At 45.9% G+C, this 9,387-nt stretch overlaps 1 pseudogene; it reads left to right on the forward strand.

Annotated features, from left to right (window-relative positions):
• The first annotated feature begins 6,281 nt into the window (after window positions 1-6,281).
• On the forward strand, window positions 6,282-6,398 carry LOC136657933 (5S ribosomal RNA; annotated as a pseudogene).
• Window positions 6,399-9,387: the final 2,989 nt, after the last annotated feature.

Consider the following 9,387-nt stretch of genomic DNA (forward strand, 5'->3'; position numbering starts at 1 on the left):
TTCCAGCAGCCAAGTATCCTCTGCAGATGCAGCAGAAACCTCAGAGCACCACTGCATTGCCAGGTGGGGATTTAGGTAGGATTGGGCTATAAGCTTCCATTTTTATTCCTTGTTGTTGGCAACCTTCAGTCCCGAGAGACTATGGTATCACGCTCTGAAAGGTGGTTTTGGAACAGCGTCTAGTGTGGCTGAAAAGGCCAATTCGGGAGTGACAATCCCTTCCACAACAGGAGCAAATGCAGTCTGTCCCTGGTCTGTCTCCCTGGCTATGGGCCTTCCTTCTTTGCCTCTTAGCCTCAGGCTGTTGGCCAAGTGTCTCTTCAAACTGGGAAAGGCCATGCTGCACAGCCTGCCTCCAAGCGGGCCGCTCAGAGGCCAGGGTTTCCCACTTGTTGAGGTCCATTCCTAAGGCCTTCAGATCCCTCTTGCAGATTTCCTTGTATCGCAGCTGTGGTCTACCTGTAGGGCGCTTTCCTTGCACGAGTTCTCCATAGAGGAGATCCTTTGGGATCCGGCCATCATCCATTCTCACGACATGACCGAGCCAACGCAGGCGTCTCTGTTTCAGCAGTGAATACATGCTAGGGATTCCAGCACGTTCCAGGACTGTGTTGTTAGGAACTTTGTCCTGCCAGGTGATGCCGAAAATGCATCGGAGGCAGTGCATGTGGAAAGCGTTCAGTTTCCTCTCCTGTTGTGAGTGAAGAGTCCCCGATACCTAATGGCTAATGCCAACAGCATGTGATTTATACGGAAAACATTTGATAATGGTTTAGCACTGAAAACAATGAAGTGTAGGTTCTAATAAGAGGCAATGCAAGAAAGGGGGTGAGTGGGAAATAGACACACAGACACAGAGAAGAACATAAGAAGAGCCCTGCTGTATCCAGCTTCCTCTATCTCACCAGATGCCTCAGGGAGCATGCAAGACAAGAAAAGACCTGCATCCTGTCGCCAGTCCCTTGCACCTGGCACTTTGCGGTAGCCTACATCTAAAACCAGGAGGTTGCACAAACCCATCATGGCTTATAACCTTTGATGGACTTTTCTTCTTGAAATGTGTCCAGTCCTCTTTTAAAGGCATCTAGGCCAGATGCCATCACCACATCCTGTGGCAAGGAGTTCCACAGACTAATTTATTTACAATGGGTAAATAAACCTTTTCTTTTGTTCTAACTCCCTCGACACTCAATTTCAGTGGATGTCCCCTGGTTCTGGTGTTGTGTGAGAGGGAACAGAACATCCCTCTATCCACCCCCTGCATAATTTTGTACATCTCAATCATGTCCTCCTTCAGGCACCTTTTTTTCTAGACTAAAGAGTCCCAAACATTGTAGCTTTTTCTCATAAAGGAGGTAGGTAATCATTTTGGTCACTGCCTTCCGCACACAAAGTTTTGCAGGAACAAAAAGGCAGAAAGTATTTCTGAACTCCCTAAAAATTGCAAATGTTGCTACCCTCCTGCATGAAACATCACCCTGTTTTTGAGGTAGTGGTAATTCTGTGAAGAATCTCTTAAGCCTGGAACATTCAGAATGACATTCCAGATATTTTAAAATGAAAATCTTTTCTCAACTACGCTGATCAGACTCAAATACAAAGCAGGCAGTTCAGTAGAGTTTGTTGCCTTTTGCATATCAATAACCACAGTTCAGTAATACTTTCCCTTGAGAACTGGGCTTACTCTTATGAAGTAAAAAAACCAAAATCTTAATTTAATAGTTAAAAATTACAGTTACTTTAAATGCATCATGTCCTGTACTTTCGGCGAGTCCTTTCAGCGGGGGCTTAGGTGTTGGCATCCTTCAGTCTTGGAAGACTATGGTATCGACTACATATGGAAGACATACTACGTATGGAAGACTACTATGGAAGACTGATTATTACTAATGCACAATAGTGCTGTCATCTATACTTTATGATCGAAAATAAACGTACAGCAATATGACAAGAGTGAAACAGTCATATCCCTTTCTTCATAATTGGAAGAAACTTGTCTTGTGTGCACTCAAGGAAGCATCAACCATTCTGAAAACAAATTTCAAACATATTCCTTGTGCTGTTGTGCTTACTCTGGAAAGATGCTAAACTAGAGGACTCGTTCAAAGAAGATCCTGTGATGCCGGTGGTTGAGGTAGCTTCCTTCCACTGTAGACTGTGCATGTTGAGTGGTCCAAGTATAAGAAGCAGACATCAAAAAGGTGGGCATAGGTAGCCTGGACAGCAAAAAATGTGGGCATCATTTTTGGTCATGCTTATGTTATAAAAATGAGTATCAGAAACTAAGGATTTATTTTCCTCTCTGTGCAGTTTGCATAAACTACATCTGTATTTCTCTTTCTCTGACATTGTCACAACAACCTATGTTTGATTATCTGTCTGCTGCTGCTATTTTAGCTGTTTGAATGTGGTTTTATTATTATGCCATTATAGTGATTTCATGTAATTTTTTTAAATAGTCTTGTGTTTAATGTAAGGTGCCTGCAGGGCCTTCTGGGAAGTCAAACGGCATGATATAAATACAAAAATCAATCGAACAGAGGATATTTCCTGGGGCCCAGTTCCATTCCACTGGATCACAGAGATGATTCACAGTGAAATTCTATACTGTGGTTATGTCTTTTGAGCAGGAATAGGAAACATTACTGAGGCTGCAATCCTAACCACACTTTCCCCATTGAACAAAATAGGACTGACTTCTGAGTAGATCTGGTTAGGATTATGCCCCAAGGCTGCAGTCCTATACACACTTTCCTGGGAGTAAGCCCCATAGACATGAGTAGACATGCCTAGGCTTGTACCCTAACTTCCATTGCTGTGCCAGAACGAGAAGATACTCCAGCACTGATGCAGCAGGGGCACACTGTATCCAGCTTTGGATTTGAGCAGGTGGGAGGTCTCCTTGGGGTAAGGGAGTAGCTATTTAGCTGATGCAGAACCAAGTAGACCTATGTCACACTTGCAGCCATGGGGTTAGGATATGATAGAGGTCTGCTCCGCCATCCCCACCCCTCTCCTGGGCCTGATCCGCCCCTGTTCCACCTTCCCCCGCCCAGAAATACCCTCTCCCTGCCTCCGGAACACACCTTCTCTAGGGTGTGAGAAAACGTTTTAAACAAGGCTTGGTTTCTGCTTTGTTTATTAGATGACGTTCCAGAAGGCCAGTTAGCACATTGTCAGCAAGCAAGTGACCAGTTTTGTTGAAATCTTCAAGCAATGTGTCTGGCTACTTACAACTTGCTCAAACTTGCCTGCAATTTGCTCAAAGCATTAGACATTCAGCAATGGTATGCAATTGCCAGCAGATACTATGATCCAGATTTGTACCTGCTCAGACATCTTTCAGGGCATTCTCTGCTTAGGGTAGACATATATATTACAAGACCTCATGACTGGTTGAAAGGTGGCAATTCTTTCAGATAAATATCACTGAAGGTGTTACCTTCCTTACAAATAGAAGAATCTCCTGATCGTATACAGGTAGGTTACCCTTTATCTGGAAATCCAAAATCCAGACTATTCTGAAATTCAGACATTTTTGCCCAAGTCTTGTCTTCTGTAATGTGAACACTAGAAGGTCTTGTGCTAACTCCCTAGTACAGTGCAGGTACAGGCTGTAAGTCCTATTCTCTGCTCTGTGGTATAGACATTTTTGCAAAATGTCAAAGGGACAAGCAGGCACCCTTATGGGTAACAGCGAAAAGGGCCAGAGGAAGCATTTCTCATTATATTTATGCAGTTCTTCTGAAATCCAGACAAATCCAAAATCCAGAAACCTTCCCGTCCCAAGCAATTCGAATACGAGAAAATCAACCTGTTCAAGGCATAAAAACATAAGAACAGCCCCACTGGATCAGGCCATAGGCCCATCTAGTCCAGCTTCCTGTATCTCACAGCAGCCCAACAAATGCCCCAGGGAGCACACCAGATAACAAGAGACCTCATTCTGGTGCCCTCCCTTGCATCTGGCATTCTGGCATAGCCCATTTCTAAAATCAGGAGGTTGCACATGCACATCATGGCTTGTAACCCGTAATGGATTTTTCCTCCAGAAACTTGTCCAATCCCCTTTTAAAGGCATCCAGGCCAGACGCCATCACCACATCCTGTGGCAAGGAGTTGCACAGACCAACCACTCGCTGAGTAAAGAAGTATTTTCTTTTGTCCTAACTCTCCCAACATTCAATTTTAGTGGATGTCCCCTGGTTCTGGTGTTATGTGAGAGTGTAAAGAGCATCTCCCTATCCACTCTGTCCATCCCCTGCATAATTTTGTATGTCTCAATCATGTCCCCCCTCAGGCGTCTCTTTTCTAGGCTGAAGAGACCCAAACGCCATAGCCTTTCCTCATAAGGAAGGTGCCCCAGCCCAGTAATCATCTTAGTCGCTCTCTTTTGCACCTTTTCCATTTCCACTATGTCTTTTTTGAGATGCGGCGACCAGAACTGGACACAATACTCCAGGTGTGGCCTTACCATCGATTTGTACAACAGCATTATAATAGTAGCTGTTTTGTTCTCAATACCTTTTCTAATGATCCCAAGCATAGAATTGGCCTTCTTCACTGCCGCCGCACATTGGGTTGACACTTTCATCGACCTGTCCACCACCACCCCAAGATCTCTCTCCTGATCTGTCACAGACAGCTCAGAACCCATCAGCCTAAATGTGAAGTTTTGATTTTTTTGCCCCAATATGCATGACTTTACACTTACTGACTTTGAAACGCATCTGCCATTTTGCTGCCCATTCTGCCAGTCTGGAGCGATCCTTTTGGAGCTCCTCACAATCACTTCTGGTCTTCACCACTCGGCAAAGTTTGGTGTTGTCTGCAAACTTTGCCACCTCACTGCTCACCCCTGTCTCCAGGTCATTTATGAAGAGGTTGAAAAGCACCAGTCCCAGGTCAGATCCTTGGGGCACACCGCTTTTCACCTCTCACCAACAAGGCTGGCGTTTATTCTTGGCCATTTAAATGTGTACTTTAATAGCAAGTTTTCAACCATGTCCTCCTGTACACCCATTAGAGTAAATCATTCTGTCATTTGCAAAGGAACCTGGTTGTGATCCATCACAGCTATTGGAGCAGCGTGAGACCCACTTCACACTTGTCATGGTAATTGTGTTTGCTAGACCAACACTTCTCAGTAAATCTATAAAGCGTGAAAGAGTTGGTCCCATTCCTAAAAATATAGCACACATGCATCAGGACTCCCCAGTGTCTGTTCCTGAATGTTTGGAGAGATAACAGAAGGTTCTAAATTGTGTAAGTAAAAATGAAAAACCCGTATATTACTTCCAGCAGGGATAGGCTGTAGCAGCTTTTGGCATCTTAAAGCCTAACAAATTTATTGTGGTGTAAGTTTTTGTGGATGACAGTCCACTTCATCAGGTGCATGGAAGTTTATGCTACAATAAATTTGTTAGATTCCAAGATTCCACAAGACTCATGCTCCTTTTCCTTAAATTATTGCTCCCCAGGAGAGATTCTTTATGGTGTCAGCTGAGCGTTAGAGTGGCTCGCCACCTGCTGGACAGCTGAGCACAGAAATATTTTATCTCAAAGATTCTGCTCTGAAGTGACTGTAGCCTCTTAACATTCATGTTGGAGCATCCTTTAAGGTACCTGAATCCTTTAGAGAAGAGGAACCTTCTAAATCTATTAAACTTTATGTGTTTATAGTATGTACCAAATTTGTATTGGCAACCTTCAGTCTCGAAAGACTATGGTATCGCGCTCTGAAAGGTGGTTCTGGCACAGCGTCTAGTGTGGCTGAAAAGGCCAATCCGGGATTGACAATCCCTTCCACACTGGGAGCAAGTGCAGTCTGTCCCTGGTCTGTCTCCCTGGCTGTGGGCCTTCCTTCTTTGCCTCTTAGCCTCAGACTGCTGGCAAAGTGTCTCTTCAAACTGGGAAAGGCCATGCTGCTAAAATGACAGAGAGAGGATTTTTAATGCTATACAGCAGGAGTCTCCAAACCAAACCCCAGTCTGGGGGCCAGATGTGGCCCATGGTAAACCTCTATCCAGCCCACGGCTTGTCCTTTGAAAGCCTCTGGCCCACTCAACTGAACATGACCAGAACCGTGCTCTGATTGTGTCTGGAGGGTGTTCTGAGGGTCAGAGAGGTTGAATAAATGAGCCCACTCATTCATTTATTCACTCATCTAAGTTCCATCTCTAATTTTTTTATTTAAATTTTGTATTTAAATTATTTTTCTGGCCCTCAACAGCTCACCAGCTGTTTGATGCAGCCCTCTGGCCAAAATGTTTGGAGACCATGACAGCAACTGTTACCTTGCACATGCCCGATCTCGTCTGATCTCGGAAGCTAAGCAGGATCAGGCCTGGTTAGTACTTGGATGGGAGACCGCCTGGGAATACCGGGTGCTGTAGGCTTATACCATAGTCTTTCGAGACTGAAGGTTGCCAACCATAATAGGAACAAAAACTAGTATAAAAAATACGTATGCCAGCTCAGTTAAAAATTACCGAACAAGAATGTTTGTGCTGTCTGAAACTGTCTAAGGCAGAGGTTCTCAAACTTCATGGGAGCTTTACTCCCTCAGTAAGTTCTTGCGGGGAAGGGGCAACGGGGGGTGCTTTGCACTCACATTATGTAGGCAGGGCTGCAGCTGGCTGCAGGAGGTGCGGGGAGCCCTGCGCAGCCCTGCACAGCGCTCCCTGAGACTTGGAACATTCGCTCAAAGCGGGTGCAAAGCACCCTGCAAAACGTCCTGCAAAACAGAAGTGCTTTGTGCCCACTTTTAGTGAATATTCCAAGCCTTGGGGAGCACTGTGCAGGGCTCCCCACACCTCCTGCAGCCTGCTGCAGCCCTGCCCTCTTGAAGTAAGTGCAAAGCACCCTTCCTTGCCCCCCTTGGTGACACTATCCTGGGGATCGTGTTGCTGCCCCCCTCCCCTTTCCTTGCCCCTTAAAGGGACAGGGGAAGCGTTACACGAACTGGTGGGACGCGACCCACCAGTTTCAGAACCACTGGTCTAAGAAAGCACACCAATCATACTGAATAAGACCTTATTTGTTATTTTCTGCAGTTTGTCATGCTAACACTGTGTGATCCTAAGCAGGTTTACTCAGAAGTAAGTTCTACTGATTTTAGTGTATCTATAGTAAGAGTGTTTAGGATTGCAGCCTAAGTACATCCTCCCAGGCTAGCATATAAGCAATATTTTGGGGAAATGATGAAGAATTGGAATAGAAACAGTATAGAGAGTATTCCATGAAAGAGTTTGTTCTGATATTGTTCTTTTTGGTTCTTTGCTTACAAATGGTTTTTTTATTTCTTCTGATGGGCAAGAATGAGCAACTGAGACATAAAGCACAATCCTATGCACATCTATTCAGAGGTAAGTCTCATTGTGTTCAATGGGGCTTAATCCCAGGAAAGTGTGTATAGGATTCCAGACCTAGTTGAATATTTGTTCAGCCACTGATGTTCGGGGGGGGGGGGGGACTGAGGGCGCAATCCTAACCCCTTATGTCAGTGCTTTCCAGCACTGACATAAGGCCAATGCAGCTCCGAGGTAAGGGAACAAACATTCCCTTATTTTGAGGAGGCCTCCGTGAGTGACACCCAACTGCAGAACGCAGCACATGTCCCATTGGCTATGCCAGTGCCGGAAAGCACTGACATAAGGCTTTAGGATTGCGCCCTAAGTGTTTCAGGTGCCTGACTGCTACTGTAAAGCAGCCCCTCCCCCTCATTTGCAAAATTCTAATCAGTAGTCCTGCAACTTCTGTACTGAGCAATATGCTGTTTTTGGAAGTAACTACCGAGGGGGGTCCCCACCAAATGGGCTGTCAGCAAAAGAGACTGGCAGAGAAATATTTCTTCATGGGAGGGTGTTTCTTATCTCCATCCAGCCATAAGGAAGAGATTAATTCTTCCACCTGGCTGAAACATGCAAAATGCAGAGGGCAAGGATACAAAGATACTTCCTTCTATAGGGAAGGGAATATGCTGATGGATAGATTGCTATAGATCCCCTGGGGGCTGGGGTTAAGAATAGGCCCTCAGTTTGTACTTGTCCTAAGAGGCGACTAAACTGCCTCTTAACTAACTAAGAGGAGACAAAACGGCCTCTCTAAACGGCGACTAAACGGTAGATGGGACTCGATAGCCTGGGAAGGCAGCTCATCTGAGAGAAGGGAAACTCTGATCCCAAACCTCCACTGCCTTGTGGCTACATCCAGTTATGGAAGAGGCTTCAGGAGTCAACCTCGAGGCAAAATCCGGAGCCGGAGTCCCTGAGGCGGTTCATGGCTGAACACAGTCGCGTTCTGGCAACTCCTGCGACGCCGCTGGAACCAACCGTATTGGCCTCTGCCTTTCCATTGGACCATTTCAGCAATGTGGAGAGGGGGGATTTGCTGCATGGGAAACAGTCTATTCTCCATATCTACTTTACGCAGGCTTCGCACACTGGAGAGGACACTCCATTCCAGACCACTATTCAGAGCGCGATACCAGAGTCTTCCAAGACTGAAGGATGCCAACAATATAAATTGCTATATTTGCTGACTGAAATCTGGCCTGGGCTTTCCTGCTGTTCCTTAATGCACAGCGTGCTGAAGAGAACAGCATCCCAAAAGCAGCCCAAGAATTCCACATTGTGTAAATATATAAGAACGCGTGAAATAATTGACAATCTGTGGCCTTTTCATGGTACCCCCAAACTGATCAGAGACGGGCAGCCAGTGGTGTAACTAGAGGGGGTGCAAAGCACTAGGTTTTACAAACACCTGAATGCTCCTTGCAAGCAGCCTCTCCCCCTCCCCTTCGGAGCCATTCCAGGTGATGGGAGCAAAAAAGAGGCATTTGTCTCTTCTCTGGGTCTTCTCTGCAATTAAGGATTTCCCTTTTGGTAGGACAAAATTAGGATAGCAGCAAAATAGTGCGTCAACAGTGGATTTTTGGAAGTATGGCAATGACGCATACTGGGGCACTGAGTAGAGTGCTCAAGGCCCAAATCCTAACCCACTTTCCAGCACTGGCATAGATGTGCCAATGGGACTTGTGCTGCATCCTGCAGTTGGGGGGCACTCACAGAGGCCTCGTCAAAGTAAGGGAATGTTTGTTCCCTTACCTTGGAGCTGCATTGCCCTTAACTTGGTGCTGCAAAGTGGGTTAGGATTGTGCCCTAAGTTACCTGGAAAAGGTTGACTCAGATATTGTTCACGTTACTTATGAACACTGGCTTTTCAGATTAGATCAGGGGTGCCCAAACCCCGGCCCTGGGGCCACTTGCAGCCCTCAAGGACTCCCAATGCGGCCCTCAGGGAACCCCCAGTCTCCAATGAGCCTCTGGCCCTCCGGAGATTTGTTGGAGCCCACACTGGCCAGACGCAACTGCCCTCAGTGTGGAG

Source organism: Tiliqua scincoides, chromosome 7 (genome assembly GCF_035046505.1).
Source record: "Tiliqua scincoides isolate rTilSci1 chromosome 7, rTilSci1.hap2, whole genome shotgun sequence".
Lineage (NCBI taxonomy): Eukaryota > Metazoa > Chordata > Lepidosauria > Squamata > Scincidae > Tiliqua > Tiliqua scincoides.